Source organism: Heloderma suspectum, chromosome 2, assembly GCF_057233095.1.
Source record: "Heloderma suspectum isolate Gila_16-S chromosome 2, 16-S_ref, whole genome shotgun sequence".
Classification (NCBI taxonomy): domain Eukaryota; kingdom Metazoa; phylum Chordata; class Lepidosauria; order Squamata; family Helodermatidae; genus Heloderma; species Heloderma suspectum.
In genome coordinates, this window is record NC_139459.1 from 74345923 (window position 1) to 74364851 (window position 18929).

An 18929-nucleotide genomic window follows, 5' to 3' on the forward strand; every position below is an offset into this window, starting at 1 on the left:
TCACTTCTCCTCCGTTTTCTCTTCAGTCCTTCTAAAACACCACACACCAACCAGCAGACCTCCCCGCTCACTCTCCATAGACTGTGCTGCAAATAGGCTTGAAAACAACCGGTGGAACTGAAGGCTTTAAGGCATGCCCAGGATTTAATGTGGTCAGGATGTGACACACTGTGGCAAAACCACCAGGGAACCGCTTTCAGTAAAAAAAATGTCAGAGTAAAAGGAGCTTCAGAAAATGCAGCTTTTCAAGAGGGAAGCAGCTAGTTGGCAGCAGACTGGTGACAGCATCATCTGTTGCAAAGGAATTTAGACTGCTGTAACTTTGCACCAAATTGCTCGTGAAGACAGCCCCCAGTCAGGAAGTCAGGACTGCTCCTGTGATCCATTTCTTTCCACAGATGGCTTCATGACCATACCATCTGTGCTCCAAATGCCAAAGCACGCTGAGCAACATCCCAGAAGTGTGGGACTTGACCTAAAGCAGGGATGGAGAACCTCAGGCCTGGGGCCCCCAACTGGCCCTCTGGAGTTCCCCAGAGGGCCCCACCCCCTTTCCCCCAGCCTCTGATAATTTGGTGGTTCCTCAACGTTTATGCAGTTTTCCCCTATTCTAAAAGGCTGAAATGCCTCTGCTAAGGCATACTTACTGGCAGAAAGAGCTTTAAGCTACAATATGCTGCTATTTTGACCCTGCCCTTTTTGCCTTCAGCCGCACCCACCATTGGAATGTGCCACCCAAAAGCTTCTCAGCCCCCAGGCTTCAGGAGGTTCTGCACCCCAATCCAAACATTCACCAAAGTCTGAGCCTAAGGCTGATCTTGTGGAAGCCGTGGGTTGGCCTGTACTGGCTGAATGCACGGAAGTAGGAGGATTATTTACCTTTACTATATTACATTTAATTTTTCTTTTAATAACATGTTCGTATCTTCTCTGAGCCAGAGAAGGGAGGCAGAGGAAAAATTTAAATAAGATGCAGAAATAAATGTTGGTTAGAAACGATATATCATTAAATGCATGAATAATATCGTCTATTTTAAAACACTAATAATGAACTTGTGTGGCAATGTCAGAGCCTATATTTGATGAGATTTCCCCCCTTTAAATGATGCCGGGGCTGCAAGCCAATACTCACTGGCCTGGAAGTAAGTACCATTAAACTCAATTGGTCCTTACATCTGAGTAGACCTGTATAGAATTGTACTGCACGTGTCATAAACTGGAAACACTGAAAAGTCATTCAAAGAATGAGACCAAATGGCCAGTGCCAAAAAAAGCCATTCTTCAGAGAAAAGACAACACACAGAGTGTGTGAATTATTCCAACTGATGTTGTTCCTGTAAAAACTCCGCATCTGTAGCTCCAGGAGGCTCATTGCCAACATGACAGCAGTGCAGGGTAAAGCTTAATTGCTTGAGTGCTTTTGGCAACAATGATGAGACCTTTCTTAGTCTAGATTATAGAATGTTTAGGCCACTTAATTAAATTCTGATCAACCCTTTCTAGAAGAGAGCAGGCTGGCTGCTGCCTCTGCATCTTGAGAAGTCAGCAAGTCAAGTGGGTGCAGTGATTAAAAATGGACTTCTAGTAAAACCCCTGTTCGAAGAAGCACACTGAGAATCAAGTGCGATAAATCCAGCAGTTGAGGGAGAAGTGCTCTTTTGCGTCCCCGTGCGCGGCATGCTCTGTATTGTTTGGAATGGTTAACTGTTCAAATAACAATTTTTGTGGGATCTATAATTACAAAGAGAGGTCATGCCCACATTTCATGTCTTCCATGTTTTCTAGAAATGCTAGTGGAAGTCTGTTTCTTACAAAGTGCCCCCAGCCATGCTTTCTCTGTTTGTTTGTTTGTTTGTTTGTTTATTTACTTTCTTGTTTGTTTATTATTGATATGTCTACCCCAACATACCCCACTGGTTCAGGGTAGCTTACAGTAATTTCAGCAGTATTCCTCTTTCTCTCAAAGAGCACACAATTAATCATGATGCTAAAAGTAGTTTCAGGGTGTGGGGGGGATGTACTTTAAATAGCAGCTGCAAGGACTGGGACCCTGATGCATGAGGATGGGAATTTAACTATTTTCTCTTGAAACACACTCTCATTGAAATCCCTCCCCCCACCAGCTTCCCTCTGGGTCTAAACTGCCTAAAAGCTCAAGATAAAGATCTTACAAGGGGTGCTACTCTTTTATTTCGAAGGACAGATTAAAATATCTCCTAAAATGATAAAACAAGATTCTGTGAACACACAAAAGTAGATGAAGTTGTTGGGGCAACAGATGTTAGGGATGGCCCCCTAATGTTGTCAGATAAACTTTCCATATCACATTCACTGATGTTTGTGTTCTCTTGCTGAAAGGAAAGAAGTGCATAGTTTGCTTTATTTTCTGTGTCAAGTGTTGAATGTAGATACTGTTCTTGTTGTAACTTATGCTACAATATCAGGTTTAGAGCTTTGCTTACATAATATTGTCTTACACATCAAAATAACAAAACATGACACAGTCTGGCTTGTTGCTAGAGGAAGACTGTGTCGTGGTCAGCGGCTTAGCTGGACTTTCAAGAACCACACTAACACAGTCTGCACTCGCAAAAGCTTTATTCAGGATGGGGTATTGAGGCATGGGATGGTTCACCTCAAACATTTGAGTGACCCAGAATGGAATTCTCAACCCTCTGATATCGTTAATACGCTAAACCACATTCCTCTGTGCCCTCCCCCTTGTATTTCATCATTGTGGTTCCTCATATAAAGCAATAAGGTATTAAAGCTTAGACATAAGTTCATAAAGGTGACAGGAAAACACTAACTTGACCACAAGCTCTATAGGAAACTTACAGAAACCCACAAACTACAGCCTGTTATTTTTCACCTTTTGTCCAAGCAAAAGCCTTTCAATCAGTATTGCGCCTTGCATTCTTCCCAAATCGTATTATGGCCGCTAACTTAAAATGGGATCTCTTTGGCCAAAGCTAAATGTCCATTACAGCCATGACAACTGTATTACCAGCCAGCAACACAACAACCATAGAAATGTGGGGGGTTTTACTCCTTTAACTCCTTTTTTTAAACTCTTTTTTTAACTGTAACTGTAGAACAGCAACACCCAAGCAACTTAAATATTCATTCACAATATATGTCTTGAGTATTTCCTTTTGTAGATGAAATATGGGGAAGCTCTGTGGAGAACTGTGGATTGTACCCAGTCAATCCAGGTTTAAGCCCCCTATGTGCAGCAGTGCACAGATCTGGTGTGCACACATTGCTCCTATGTGTCTGGGCTTCCCTAGTCATTTCAACTGGTGCAACTTGCCCCCACTGAAGCTGCCCCCATGTTGAAATAAACAGTGATGCTCTTGTGGGCATAGTGAGTGCTCCATGGGTACATCAGAGTCACCATGCCCACAAGAGAACACTGGATTAGGGCACATAAATCCAAACCTTTAAACTGCTGCTCACATTATCCCATCCTTCCTCAGGATAGCATACAAGAACCCTGTGAGATTCACTAAACCGAGAGACAGTGACTGGCCCAGCCTCAACCAGTAAGTTTCATGGCTAAACCAGGAACCCAGGTCTTCCTGATCCTAATCCAACACTTTATCCACTACTCCACTACAGCACAAGTACACATTTTCTTAAATCCATGCTTACAACAACCTGATACAAAAATAAATTGCTTGCCCCTCCCCCTTGGCAAATTATGAAATTGCATCATGTTAAACTATGACACCGATGCAATTAGCTTCAGAGAAGTGAGACACAAAGTGTTTTATTTCCAGCAAGACTATGCACTGTGCAGAGTTCCAAGTCATTTCCCGATGTCATCTCATTACTCGTGATTAGGGGTGCTTCACACCGAACAGGGCCAGCATTTCAGCCTTGCATTATTAATAAATACCTAGCATGAACATTGCCCTTCTCAGCCAGAGATTTCAACATGCTTTTAGAAAGGTGTAAGAGCAAACCACCCACAGGGCAACCTGGGAACTAACATCAACTGGGATGTCTGTGCACAGATGCACTCTGATCCACTGAATTGGGTTTCCCAATCACAGACCTGTTAAGTATGAGAGGAAAGCACTTGGTTGGGAACTTGATATTTCTTAAGAAATGTTACTTCACCCAAAGATCTTCTCCGGAACCTTTGGTGCTTCTGTTAAGAAGCCCTATCCCAGTTTTGCCCGTGCTGGCTGGGGATAATGGGTGCTGTGGTCTAACACATCTAGAGGGCACCAGATTGGCTGTATGGAGACTTTCACTGTATATTTAGGGGGGGCATGCTTGTGGCAGCAGTCTCCTCTCCCCTCCACAAGTTGGTTAGAAGAACATGTGTGTTACAGCCTACATTAGTAGACCTCCAACATGCACAGTGAGAAACCATGTGAGTACACCAGCAAAACAGGGAGTATCACTCACATGGCTCCCATTTATGCACATAAGGCGCTGAGCACAAGCTCCAAGTGACACATGGAGTTGAGCACTTGGAGGGCGCAATCACAATATACATAAAGCAGGATATCTTCACCGGGCTTCTAGAGATCTGCTTCTGGCAAAGGGTTCTTCGTCCCTCTATAAATGCTTGAAAGTACAGGCAGCTTTTGGTCTTCTATAGTATTCCTTAATGTTTCTAAAACATTATCCATTATTTAATCATTATCATCATCATCCAGCATGTGACACATTTCCACGATGCCCTTTTTGTCATGTGAATTGGTGAGTCAAAGGTTATGAAACAGATATAGCCAGTAAAATGGCATATTATAAGGAAGGATTTAAACAAAGAACATTGGTGGTGGAGCACACACTCCAGGTGCACATGACTGATTTGCTCCCAGAAGCCACTTCTCACACCTTTTATGTAGTGAAAAAAGCATCTTCTAAGGAGACCTGAGAAGTAACCAGCATAACAGTGTTTTCTGCCCATATCAATGATTCAGACAAGCCATTCATGGTGAGTATGAGGAATGTGTGTATGTGTAGCAGGGGGGAGGGGTAGCATGCGTGTGATCCATGCATGTTAGCCGTAAGTGTGCAAACTGAACTAAGCAAATCTTAGGGCTTATCTACGTATATTACATCTTATGGGATTTCAAATGCACAGCATTGGTTTGCAGGGGTTGTGTGCCTTTGTATGTTCTTTCATGGTTGATACATTTGAAATGAATCCTGTGTTCGCACAGCAGTTGGCCGTTCCAAAGGGCTCTATGTTCATTTCTTTTCCTCTTGTTATTGTTACAGTGCCTTGCTAAGAAGTCTTCTATAAAACTGGAAGGTTCACATACTGTTAAGGGCATCTCTGGGGGAAGCCCCGTTGGACTTCTGCCTGTACCAGCAGTGCTCTGCCTGCCCATCTTAGAAAGCATCAAAGATCCAGGAAAAATCTGAGGCCCAGCATCTCCCAGTTCGGGGAGCCTTCATTTGGGGGCAAGCTCATGTAACCATGTAAGCCTGTGTTCTTGGGCTTTAGCTCAAAGCCAAACCAACCAGGGATGCTCCCCCAACCTCACTCAACCACCACAGAAGCTGACAAATCCCGTCCAACTAACAGCTAGCGCCAGCTTTGGAATTCTATGTTGGAAGACATAACTTGGCAGACCAGGGTCTAAAGTTATCTGAGGTGCAGGCTGTTTTCCCCACTCCCCTGGCCCTCAAAGCAACGGTAGCTTACACAGCCTAGGTAGCAATGGGGCAATCCACCCTGATGTCTGAGATAAGTTCTGGACATGCTGTCTCTTGAACAATGAAGCACACCTGTCATGGGTATCTGGGCTATTTCATTCAAGCCCTGCTTATGCGCTTCCCAGGTTCATCTGGCTGGCTACTGAGGGTGAAAGGATATTGGACTAGACAGACCTTTGCTCTGATCCAGCAGGGCTCTTCCTAAATTCTAATCTGTTTCTACTGGAGAAAATGCATATTTATTTATTTATTTATTTATTTATTTATTTTACAATATCTGTATACTGCTCCCCATCTAAAACAGATTCCGGAGCGGTGAACATAAGAGGTACAATAATAAAAAAAAACAATAAAAGATTAAAACACTATATTAAAACTATTAAAACCAGAAAACAATTAAAACTAGAATGCCAATAAAAACCATGCCTGGTCATTTAAGGAATGCGTCCAGGAACAGAACTGTTTTCAGGAGGCGCCGGAAGCAATACAATGTTGGTGCCTGCCTGAGCTCCAGGGCAGGGAGTTCCGAAGAAAGGGGGGCACCTCACCGAAAGTTCTTCTCTGAGTGGACTCCAATCAGATCATAGGTGGAACCATCAGGAGCATTTATGACAACTCTGTAAGTGCTACACAATGTGCCAGCAATGATCAGTTATGTAACATCAGATCTTCACTGCTGTCTTCTTTATTCTTTGTTTTAATGGAAGGATAATTAAAAGCTTTGGTAACTAAATTACTCCCCTTGTGTTGAGTAGAGAGAATTCTCAAGAGCCTCTTAGGTCGCCACTCATAGCAACACATATCTAAGAAGCTCCCTGCGTTGGTAATAAGGTGTGTTTATACAGAGTTCCCTTTTGGGACTGACACAGTTTTCAAAAAGATCTATACAGTATCCAAGAAGGGGACTGCTTGTTATTTTACAAGTGTGTGAGAGAAGCACAAAACATCCACTGAGAAATGATTCAGATGTTCATCACTCAGTGGTTACAAAGCATCATGTGGCCAGGGGGTTGTATGTGTCAGTGAGCCATCACAGATCAAACTCCTCAGATAGAACTTCCATAGGAACATAGGAAGCTGCCTTTTGCTGAGTCAGACCATGGTCCACCCAGCCCAATATTGTCAACACTGACTGGCAGCAGCTCTCCAGGGTTTCAGGCAGGATTCTTTCCTAACCTGGAGAAGCCAGAGATTGAACCTGGGACCTTATGCATGCAAAGCAGCTGCTCTACCACTAAGCTATGGCCTCTCTCCTTCCATATTTGGTTGGCTACTGAAGTGGGCTAGATGGACCTTTGGCCTGATCCAAAAAGAACAATGATTGCCAGTGGAGTCAGTTCACACATTCAGCTGTGAGTCATCATCAACTGGATGCTGGAGTAGACAGGCCTGCTGCGGGGCTCTTCCTATTTTCTTAAACGTCTGGGGAGGAGTCATTTCATGCCCCATCTGCTCCCTTGCCCTGTTTCAGAATGGTGGCATTTCCTGGGCCCCTGAAGTTGGTACCACATAAGAACATAAAAAGAGCCATGTTGGACCAGATTAAACACCAATCTAGTCCAGCATTCTAGTACCAGAACAGAAAATCACATACGTTTTCTGAAGGTCTTGCTACTTTTAGAAGTGTGATTTGTGTGTGATACCCTCACCCCAAGGACATCCATCTAGCTCTTACCCTGCAAGTCATTAGGTGCTGCAAAAAACAATTTTGTTCTCCTATGCTTTTAATGAATGATGCTCTATATGTTGGCATCTTCATTCATTGTTTTAGGGCGCAATCCTATGGGGATAGGCGGCTGCCTCTGAACTCAGAGGCTACCGCCTATTCAATGCAGGGCAGGAGAAGCACGGAGGGGATCATTCCCTCCATGCTTCTCCTGCCCTGTATTTGCAGCTAGACAGCCGATTTCGACTGTCTAGCTGTGGGAAGGCGGAGTGGGGGAGGAGGCTGCTGGACGACACATAGGATTTGTTGTACTGGCATTTCTGCCTTTCCCACCCCAGAATGCCGCCTGGAACGCCCTGAGTGCGGAGTGTGGGGCCATTCCACTCTGCCTGCGAGGCAGCATGGAAGGGGGGGGAAACCACATATCCTATGGCCGTGTAGCCACTAACTAGCAGCTGTAGGATTGCTTCCTCCCTGCATTTATTTTTCTTATAGTGCTTCTGTTTTTAGGGCTTCAGCTTTTAGGGCTATTTGTTATGCTGCTATGCTTTTGTTTTATTTTTAGCTTGTTGTAATTTAATGCTTTTAACCTTAATTTTTCATTGTTGCTCTTTTATTTTTTTATTTTTGTTGCTGTTGTTAACTGCTTTGAAAACCTGTAGGTTGGAAAGCAGGATATATATTTTTTAAGAAAATAAAATTAAACAAGTTTGGCTTCAGGTAGAAACTAGAACAATGTGAAACCACTTCCCAAGACCAATTGAGTAACTGTTCCTAATTTATCACTCAGACATTGGCATTCTGTTCTTGGTGGAAGAGATCATAGCTCAGCGGTAGAGCACATGCTTTGCATGTAGAAGCTACCGGGTTCAGTCCCTGGCATATCTACAGTAGTAAAAAGGATCAGGTAGACTTCAGCCTGAGACCCTGGACAGACACTGACCACCAGACTAGACAACACAGGATTAGATAGAGAAATAGTCTGTTCTGGTATAAGGTAGCTTCCTAAGAGCCTGAGTGGAGATCAGGGGCCAAGCAACCATGGGGAAGGAAATCTACATTATTACAGGCCCATGTGAGAAAACAAATGAGGCAAATTATTTAACTTTGTAACTGAAAGGCAAATTTTAAAAGCCACTCATGCACTTTTTGCATGATGAGATACTGTCTGTTAAAATTTAAAATTTAACAGCAATACCTGCTGTTAGAATTCCTGCATGTGGCAGTCTTTTGTTTCCTTTCTTTTACAACAAAAATTAAGCACTTTTATGTGAGATATTATTGACACCATTCAATCTGCTCATGATTTCCGCTTCCATGTGTAGGAGAGGGCCCTCCTAAAGAACTAGTTAGTGGTAACTTCCTGAGTTATGAAATACAAATGGCTTTTATACTTTACAAACAGATACTACAGTTTAATATTCTTCTCCAGTATCTAAACTGTAGCTAGCAACAGGGAGTCACCATTAAGTTTTCACACATGGAATAAAGCGCTTTAGATTACAAAGATTTTTGCTACGTCTCTCCAATTGGCACAAAATAATTGTAGAACACCGTTCTTTCCTGCATAAATAAAAAGTGACATTTATGAAAATGGCCTGTCATGCTGAGCTGGTCTTTCATATTCTTTTGGTTTACTTGCATGGGTGGATGTACAAAAGCAGTTGTAGGGGTAAACCTAAGGCATTTATTTTACATGCTGAGGGAAAGGAGAGAGCAAATTAGTACCCTTTGAGGGCCAAAGAGGATTAGCACTGTTTCAAAGGCATAGAGTTGCTAGACCAATTTAAAATTTTCTAGAACTTGCTAGAAGGAAAGTTTACAAACTCAGAGAACTTGGATGATATGGTCTAAACTTTAGGGCCAAGACATACAATAACCCCTAGAACGGTAACTGCTTTACTTTCCCAGGAATCCCACAACCGCCTCAGTGCATGGTACTGGCAGGATGCACACTAATGATCATAGGAGGTCATGTGACTGAACTCCTAGGTAAGACAAAGTATCTGAGTTTTTGAATGACGGGGCTCCATGCCTCCAAAGGGACAACCAGCAACCTCCAAGTTCATATGGAGAACACAGCAGACAGACAAGACTTTACAAGCTAGCGGGGGAAGAATGTTTTAATAAAAGAAGGGAATAAAGCAGCCCAAAGCAGAATACTCCACAAAGACAGGGAAAGCTGAGAAACACATTTTTTTTTTATTTAAAATTTCATCCCTGGCACCAGGATAGAGAGCCTTCAAAATAAAACAGAGCAATTTGGCTTAAAGATATTTATTAAATAAAACACAACAATCTGCATAAAACTGGAAAAAGATGACCCAGAAGTGTGCTGCATAGAACAGATATATTAAAAAAATACATGTTATAAAAGATACATTTGAAATTCAGATAAGGTTGTATTCAGTCTTTTAGCAACTTATTTGTGTGATAATTGCATCACGTGAGGAGTTTCCTTCCTAGTGATACTTCCTTCCCCCTTCACAGATACACAGATACACAAGAGATTTAAAATCCAAGTTCTGGTGAGTGGTACCCAGGCAATCATACAAAAACTGCAAGAATTGTAAAAATAACATGTTAGTGTGATACCTTTATTAGATCAACCAAAAGATCACAAAAATTGTGCAAGTTTTCAGGATCTCCAGATCTCTTCATCAGGAAAGAAGCTACAAAAGGCGAGGGGGGGGGAATAAGGGAGAAAAAATCTGACTTCATGGTGAAGTTACAGTGCCTGCATATTCAGACTCCCAAAATGAAGGGCGGGGGATCTGCAGATATGCCAACTAGGTTCTGCAGATCGTGTGATGATTGGATCTGCAGCTGCCCCTAGGATTGCTGAGAAGCAGAAAGGGAAAAATGTTGGATCCCCTATTTTGGAAATATAAAATCCAGCTGTTACTCAGATGTATTTTCATTCTCGGTGAAACATGTTTGTTGTTGTTCAGTCATTCAGTTGTGTCCGACTCTTCGTGACCCCATGGACCATAGCACGCCAGGCCTTCCTGTCCTGCGCTCTCTCCCGGAGCGTGCTCAAGTCCACATTCATTGCATCAGTGATGCTATCTAGCCAGCTCATCCTCTGCCGTCCCCTTCTCCTTTTGCCTTCAGTCTTTCCCAGCATCAGGGTCTTTTCCAGAGAGTTTTCTCTTCGCATTAGGTGGCCAAAATATTTGAACTTCAGCTTCAGTATCTGTCCTTCCAAAGAGCACTCAGGGTTGATTTCCTTTAGGATGGACTGATTTGACCTCCTTGCAGTCCAGGGGACTTGTAAGAGTCTTCTCCAGCACCACAGTTCGAAAGCATCAATTCTTCGGCGCTCAGCCTTCCTTATAGTCCAGCTCTCACAGCCATACATTACTACTGGGAAAACCATAGCTTTGATTAGACGGACCTTTGTCGGCAGGGTGATGTCTCTGCTTCTTACTATGCTGTCTAGGTTTGCCACAGCTTTCCTCCCAAGGAGCAAGCGTCTTTTAATTTCATGGCTACAGTCACCATCTGCGGTGATCTTGGAGCCCAAGAAAATAAAGTCTGTCACTGCTTCCATTTCTTCCCCTTCTATATGCCAGGAAGTGATGGGGCCAGATGCCATGATCTTCGTTTTTTTTATGTTGAGTTTCAAACCAGCACTCTCCTCTTTTACCCTCAACAAGAGGCTCTTTAGATCCTCTTCGCTTTCTGCCATTAGGGTGGTATCGTCTGCATATCGGAGGTTGTTGATAATTCTCCCGGCAATCTTAATTCCGACCTGTGATTCATCCAACCCGGCGTTTCTTATTATGTACTCTGCATATAAGTTAAATAAGCAGGGTGACAATATGCAGCCTTGTCATAGTCCTTTCCCAATTTTGAACCAATCGGTTGTTGCATGTCTGGTTCTTACTGTTGCTTCTTGACCCTTGTACAGGTTTCTCAGGGGACAGGTAAGGTGGTCTGCTACTCCCATCTCTTTCAGAATTTGCCACAGTTTGTTGTGATCCACACAATCAAAGACTTTAGCGTAGTCAATGAAGCAGAAATACACGTTTCTCTGGAATTCTCTGGCTTTCTCCATGATCCAGTGAATGTTGGCGATTTGATCTCTAGTTCCTCTGCCTCTTCTAAACCCAGCTTGTACTTCCGGTAGTTCTCAGTTCGCATACTCCTGAAGCCTAGCTTGTAGGATTTTGAGCATAAACTTGCTGGCATGTGAAATGAGCGCAAATGTGTGGTAGTTTGAACACTCTTTGGCGTTGCCCTTCTTTGGAATTGGAATGTAAACTGAGGATGTCGGAGAATTTCTCCACGAATCTCCAGGAGGCCGAATGCCAACGCATTCGGCCCCCCGAAATTGGTGGAGAAATGGTCCACCCCCCCGCCCCCCCCCCCGGAATGGGACTTACCTTTGGTGAATGTCCCTGGCTCTGGCGGCTCCTAGCAGCAGTGTGGCGGCGGTGCGGCGGTGGCGGCAGCCGGTCTTCCGACCGGCTGCCGCCACCGCCATTTCCCAGTAAAACAACAACAACAGCAACAAATGTGATAGGCTACGTAAAGATTTACGTAGCCTATCACGGCTAGATTTTCAAAAAACACCGTGATAGGCTACGTATATCCTTACATAGCCCATCACGACTGACTTTGGGGGGGGGGGAAGCGCGTACACAAATGGCGGCCCTTATAATAGCGTTGCCCTTATTTTCAGCGTAGTCTACGTAAATGTTTACGTAGACTACACATGCCCAAATAAGGAACGCAAATGGCGGCGCCCATGGGCGCCCCATTTGCATATGCGCTTCCCCCCCCCCCAAAGTCACTCCTCAAAGCCTGACTGCACGGCTGACTGCAGGGACGCAAACAGCGGCGGCTACAGCCGCCGCCATTTGCGTCCCGGCAGGAGACGAGATTCACGGCCGGAGGGGCGGGGCGCCTCCCCCTTGGCCAGAATTTCAGCCGGAGGGATGGGGCGCCTCTCCCGCCAGCCAGAATTTCAGCGGGGAGGGATGGGGCACCTCCCACCCCACCCAGAATTTCGGGGGGAGGAACGGAGCGCCTCCCACCCACCGCGAAGCAAGCTGCGGGATAAGGTAAGGGACTTTCATCCATCCCTAAAACTGACCTTTTCCAGTCTTGTGGCCACTGTTGAGTGTTCCAAATTTGTTGGCATATTGAATGCAGCACTTTAACAGCATCATCTTTTAAGATTTTAAATAGCTCAGCTGGAATACTGTCATCTCCGCTAGCTTTGTTGTTAGTAATGCTTCCTAAGGCCCACTTGACTTCACTCTCTAGGATGTCCAGCTCAAGTTCAGTGACCGCACTATCATGGCTATCAGGGACATTCAGATCTTTCCTGTATAGTTTTTCTGTGTATTCTTTCCACCTCTTCTTAGTCTCATCTGCTTCTGTTAGGTCCCTGCCTTCTTTGTCCTTTATCATGCCCGTCTTTGCACAAAACGTTCCCTTGAGATCTCTGATTTTCTTGAAGAGATCTCTAGTCTTTCCCATTCTGTTGTTTTCCTCGATTTCTTTGCATTGTTCATTTAAGAAGGCCTTCTTGTCTCTTCTTGGTATTCTCTGGAACTCTGCATTCAGTTGGATATATCTTCCCCTTTCTCCCTTGCTTTTCGCTTCCCTTCTTTCCTCAGCTACTTGTAAAGCCTCATCAGACAGCCACTTGGCTTTCTTGCATTTCTTTTTCTTTGGGATGGATTTCGTTGCTGCTTCCTGAACAATGTTATGGACCTCCGTCCATAGTTCCTCAGGCACTCTGTCTATCAGGTCTAATCCCTTAAATCTATTCCTCACCTCCACTGTATATTCATAAGGGATATGATTTAGGTCATACCTGAATGTTTTAGTGGTTTTCCCTACGTTCTTCAATTTTAGCCGACATTTTGCAAGAAGCAGCTCATGACCTGAGCCACAGTCAGCTCCAGGTCTTGTTTTTACTGACTGTATAGAGCTTCTCCATCTTTGGCTGCAAAGGACATAGTCAATCTGATTTCGATATTGACCATCTGGTGACGTCCATGTGCAGAGTCGCCTCTTGTGCTGTTGGAAAAGAGTGTTTGCTATGATATTGCTCTTGGCAAAACTCTATTAGCCTTTGTCCTGCTTCATTTTGTACACCAAGGCCATGCTTGCCTGTTATCCCAGTTATTTCTTGACTTCCTACTTTAGCATTCCAATCCCCTATGATGAAGAGGACATCTTTTTTTGGTGTTAGTTCTAGAAGGTGTTGTAGGTCTTCATAGAACCGATCAACCTCAGCTTTTTCGGCCTCAGTGGTTGGGGCATAGACTTGAATTACTGTGATGTTGAATGGTTTGCCTTGGATTCGTACTGAAATCATTCTATCGTTTTTGAGATTGTACCCCAGTACTGCTTTTCCCACCAATTTGTTGACCATGAGTACTACTCCATTTCTTCTAAGGGATTCTTGCCCACAGTAGTAGATATGATGGTCACCTGAATTAAATTCACCAATGCTTGTCCATTTTAGTTCACTGATTCCCACGATGTCGACGTTCAAGCTTGCCATCTCATGTTTGACCACCTCCAGCTTACCTTGATTCATTGATCTGACATTCCAGGTTCCTAAACAATATTGTTCTTTACAGCATCGGATTTTCTTTTCACCACCAGACACATCCACAGCTGAGTGTCCTTTCGGCTTTGGCCCAGCCACTTCACTCTTTCTGGTGCTACTTGGAAATACCCTCTGCTCTTCCCCAGTAGTCTATTGGACACCTTCCGACCTGAGGGGCTCATCTTCTGGCATCCTATCTTTTAGCCTTGTGATACGTTCCATGGGGTTTTCTTGGCAAGAATACTGGAGCGGGTTGCCATTTCCTTCTCCAGTGGACCACATTTTGTAGAACTCTCCGCCATGACCTGTCTGTCTTGGGTGGCCCTGCACGGCATAGCTTATGGCTTCACTGAGTTACACAAGCCCCTTCGCCACATCCATGAAGGGGAGGTGAAGCATATTGGCCCCTTTTATCAGTGGATCTCAGAGAGAAACTAGGCAGTCTTTACAGCAACCAAGCTAGATACAATTTTAGATGCTGTACTCAACTGAAGCCAGATTGGGTAGCTTTACCTAGTAGTTGGAGGGGATGAACCCTCAGAGAATAAAGTCCCAGCTTCAGGTGGTATAAAATTCTCTTCCTCCAGTGCAAGGTCACACTATAGGCACCTGAAGCCATCATAAGCCTGCGCCTGGATAGCATCTGGACCTGTATGAGGAATTTCCTGGGAACAGAACAGATGCAGGCACTCAAATCTCTTTGGAGAAAATGCAAGATACAGATCTAGCAAGTCGGTAAAGGGCAAAATAGTTCCAGACAGCTTCTGTAATGTGTGAGGGAGGCTCAGTGCTGGTATGGGACTTCCCTACTCAATGGCCCCTGCCCCCATGTGGAACTTCAACCATGCTACTGCAGGAACCTAAACTGGCCTGAATAACTAAGGCTGCAATCCTGTTCACAGTGACCTGGGAGTAAGCTCCACTGGATTCAGTGGGGCTTACTTCTGACTGAGTTGGGATTTTCACTGCCACGCTTTTAAAAAACACAGGCGCTAGGCACTGTAAGCTTTTGTACAATCCCTTTTCGCCTCTTACCAGTTTATGCCTGTTTTGTCGTTGGCACGTTTAAATCATTAAAAAAAAAAGCCCAACGCAGTCCATTTAACTCAGTATGCATGAAAGAACAAACTCTAAGTTACAACAGAAATGTTAATTCTTACCTTTGCATTTGTAATGAGAATTAATGAAGAAGAAAACTTGTGAAATGATACAGTAATATATTTTACACAAAGTGAGGATAAACAGCAGAAACAGGTTTGTGAAATATGCCCTGGCTGGACTTCTAAAAATTCTAATGAGGAACTGAAATGATTACTATGTCTGTCAAAGAAAAGGGATAGTGATACATTGGTTTCCTAACGTATTTCCCTGCTAGGCTGTGTTTGATTAATTGAACTCCCTTTTCAAGTTTAACAGCCTATTGTGATTAGGCTTCATTACAACAGAGTTTGCTTTTTTCAGTACATTGATGCACTTCCTCTGTTAACTGCAGGTCCTCCAGTTCCAGTAGCCAAGAGCTGAGATTGCAGAAAAAGCAGTTACAAAATCTTCCTTCAAAAACCTTCTGTACAGAGAGAGAAAGTAAGATATAAGCTAAGCTGTGCTGAGAAGCAAACGGACAAGAACACCAACGCTTATTTTGTCAGACTGCTGGCACGTGTATGGTATACCATACTGATCCCAGTGACATAAAGGGCATCCAAGGCCTGCCTTCATGGATGATTTGCTGTGGACTGGGACCCTTTGGACTGGAGGCCCTTTGCAGCACATGACGTTGTGGACAGTCTGCAGCCACCTCAGAGTTTACTTATGGGGAAGCCGCATTTTTGCGGGGTACTTGTACTCAGTTTTTTCCTCTTTAATTCGGCTCCCCTGAGATTCAGCTGCTGTGTGCCCATCCCTCCGCTTTAAATTTGGTATGATCTGGCATTCCTAGGAGGGTGTCTTTCACCTGGCTGTGACCTCAGTAACCTAGGTAACTAGAGTAACTAGCCTACCTTTCCAACTAATCAAAGCGCCACAGCGCTCTTCCATGCCTTCAGAATCGTGCTGTACTTCCCTTTCACCGGTGGGAGTAACAAGCCTCCATTTCCTAGCTTGAGAGCTTTCTCTGATGCTTCTGTAACTTTGCTGCTTCTCTGCATGGAGGGAAAGGGCTGGCTGGAGTTGCCTCCCTCTGCTAGCACCTCTGCTGGCCGCCTCTTCTCTTCTTTCTCCTGCATTCTTTAGTTTTCACTGTATGGATACAGCAAAATACTGGGGCTGCAGGCTCCTGCTCCTCTGGCCGCCTCCTCTTGCTAGATAGGTAGTACTTAAAACAGTGTGTCTCTGATTTTCTCAATGGGAAAAAGATGCTACAGATTCTCAACTGGGGGAAAGCAGGCAACAGAGGCTGCAGACTGAGAATGGGTAAAGCGGCTAGATCGCTATATTTACTCCCTGGAAGTGCACAACTGGGATTTTATGACTGGGCAACACACACTGCAGACTATCAAAGGGTGAAATGGCTAGATCCCTGTAGTTACTCCCTGGAAAAGGAGGAAGGGGGTGGGAGCTCTAATTCTCTGACTGTTGGCTGGAATGGGGCAAAATTGGACTGGTGGGGTGGTCTCATGGGGAGCCTTCAGATGCTGTTGGGGTTAATAATGTGGTAGCTGCAGGGAGCCTGGACAGGGGCAGGAAACAAACCTCTCTCATTGATTGAGCAGTAGGGATGTACGAAAGTCACTTAGCGTTTCGAAGGGTGACATTCGCAGTGGGGGGGAGGCGCTCCATCCCTCCCGCCAAAATTCCCTCCAGCTGGCTCCATTCTGTGGAGATTCCGCGGAGCTGCCAGCCAGAGACGCCCACAGCCAGACATTCGGCCGCTGGGCAGCCTGCAGGGACGCAAATGGCGGCTGACGTAGCCACCGCCATTTGCGTCCCTGTATTTTGCCATGATAGGCTACGTAAATATTTATGTAGCCTATCACGGCAAAAAAAAAAAAAAAGTGAACGCAAATGGCCGCGGCTACGGTGGCCGCCATTTGTGTTCCCTTTTTTTTTTTGCCGTTTTATCCTACGTAAATATTTATGTAGGCTATTATGGGGGGGGGAATGCCTTTTGTGGGGTGGGGGGCAGGGGGCTTCGTTCCGCCACGGATTTCGGGGGGCCAAATGCACTGGCATTCAGCCTCACGGAGATCCGTGGCAGAATTCTCTGACATCCCTATTGAGCAGCACCTGCTGGGTTGATTGTGTTCAGTTCTACTCCCCCCACCTAACCAGGATGTATGTTGCTTTCAGGCTCTGTGTGACCTATGAAAATCAGATTTTAAAAGTACTGTACACTTGGCTTATCTTGTTTCATGTGTCCCTGATGGGCCAAAGCTGATTCCATGAAAATCTGGATAATATTCCAATACATGTCTCATTCTGTTGTGAAGATCCCCAAGACACTGGAGTAATTTAGAAATGTGGCTAAATGGAAGTACTATTTAAGATACCCTCACATGTCAGAGAAATCTGCAATGGATTCAAATGCGTTCGGATTTCTATGAAGTTGACAGCAGGCCACCTTTTTCCAGGTCAGGTGGATTCTGCAGACTTGAGGACCAATTTTTTACTTGGGGGGGGGGGAATTTGCACAAATGTGCATTAGCACAAGTGTGCATTTGTGCAAGTGCAAACAGGGACAAAATTCTTATACAACTCTTTAACAAAAAATGTGATTCCATCAACAAGCAGATGATGGAACAAAAGAAGCCTACAATCCATTGAACACAGATGGAACAGATTTAACAAAATCCGTACATCCCTACTACTTATACATTGGATTTAGGCAAACTGTGGCCTGATGCAAAAGAGGACAGGGCTTCTGCACCTTTGATACTGGTGTAGAAGGGAAATCTTAGCAGGTTTACCTTTGTCACACCACCTATGCCTGCTGAAATTCCCTCTTCTACACCACTATTAAAGATGCAGGAGCCCTGTACTCTTTTGCGCCTGTACTCTTGATTTAGATATGGGGCAACCAATTTATAGATTATAATAAGTACTTGTCACCCAGTTAAAGAAAACTTGGTTGATTAATCATCTCAGTTTAGTCTATTAATTTAGTTGACAAATGTGCATATGAATGCTATTTCTGAATAATGCTTAAAAGCATGCTTTCTTGATTTTATGTAACGCGTGTATATGTCATAGCACTGCAGGCACATTAGAAGAAAGTTCCTTTCTGAGTGAAAAAGATGAGGCAATACCTCCTTTAAAATGATGGCTCCCCCCAGAAATCTTCCTAAATACTTCTAATCAAAATAGTGTTTAATAATAATAATAATAATAATAATAGGCTCCTGATTAATTGGAGGCACAGTTTAATCCATCAAAAGGGTTTTTAATAAATTAATCTATCCAATTAGTCTACAATCCCATACCCACTTATCTGAGAGTAAGCTCCATTGAGTAAGTGGGGCTTTCCTCCAAGGAAACATGCATAGGATTGTGCTGCTAAGCACCTCAGCCGCTTACAAGAGATCCCTTTTAGCAACGCCAGCTGAGATGGTATCTGCAGTGATAAAATATCATTTTTAGGAGTGTGGCCAGTAGGTTTGGCAGGGCTATGTCTGTGCCCATACCGAGAGATACCATAAACTGCTTCCACTGTAATACTCTAACTTGGTTCCACCATAATTAATTTGGCATATGCAAGGTTTTGCTGCTCTGGAATGATGCTTCAATATAAAGCGGACCACTGGGTATATCAACACAACACAGACTTACAGCACAGTCCTGTAATGTCTAGTCTGAAGGAAATCCCACTTAAATGGAGCTTATTCCCAGGTGAGTGGATATAGGATTGCAGCTTTCAACTGTTTTAATAGTCGGACTTTCTTGCCAGAAAACCCTAGGACCTGTACTAGTACTGTAAGAAGAACTAGGGTTTTGTATCAGAGAATGCTCAGCATCCTCACCAAACTACAAATCCTAGGCGTTTGTGGGAGAAGCTGTTTCTGACAAAACTAGTAT

At 44.1% G+C, this 18929-nt stretch overlaps 1 long non-coding RNA gene across 2 annotated transcripts in view; it reads left to right on the forward strand.

Moving 5' to 3' along the window:
• Nucleotides 1-18929, forward strand: part of LOC146352358 (uncharacterized) — a 90814-nt gene that overhangs the window by 59731 nt on the left and 12154 nt on the right. The window contains exons 1-3 of one of the 2 annotated variants that reach the window (XR_014787350.1): nucleotides 15442-15503; nucleotides 17348-17488; nucleotides 18613-18743. This is a non-coding gene — a long non-coding RNA (uncharacterized LOC146352358). Of the gene's footprint in view, nucleotides 1-15414; nucleotides 15898-17347; nucleotides 17489-18612; nucleotides 18744-18929 lie in introns of those variants that run through there. The other variant, XR_014787351.1, reaches the window with a different exon arrangement.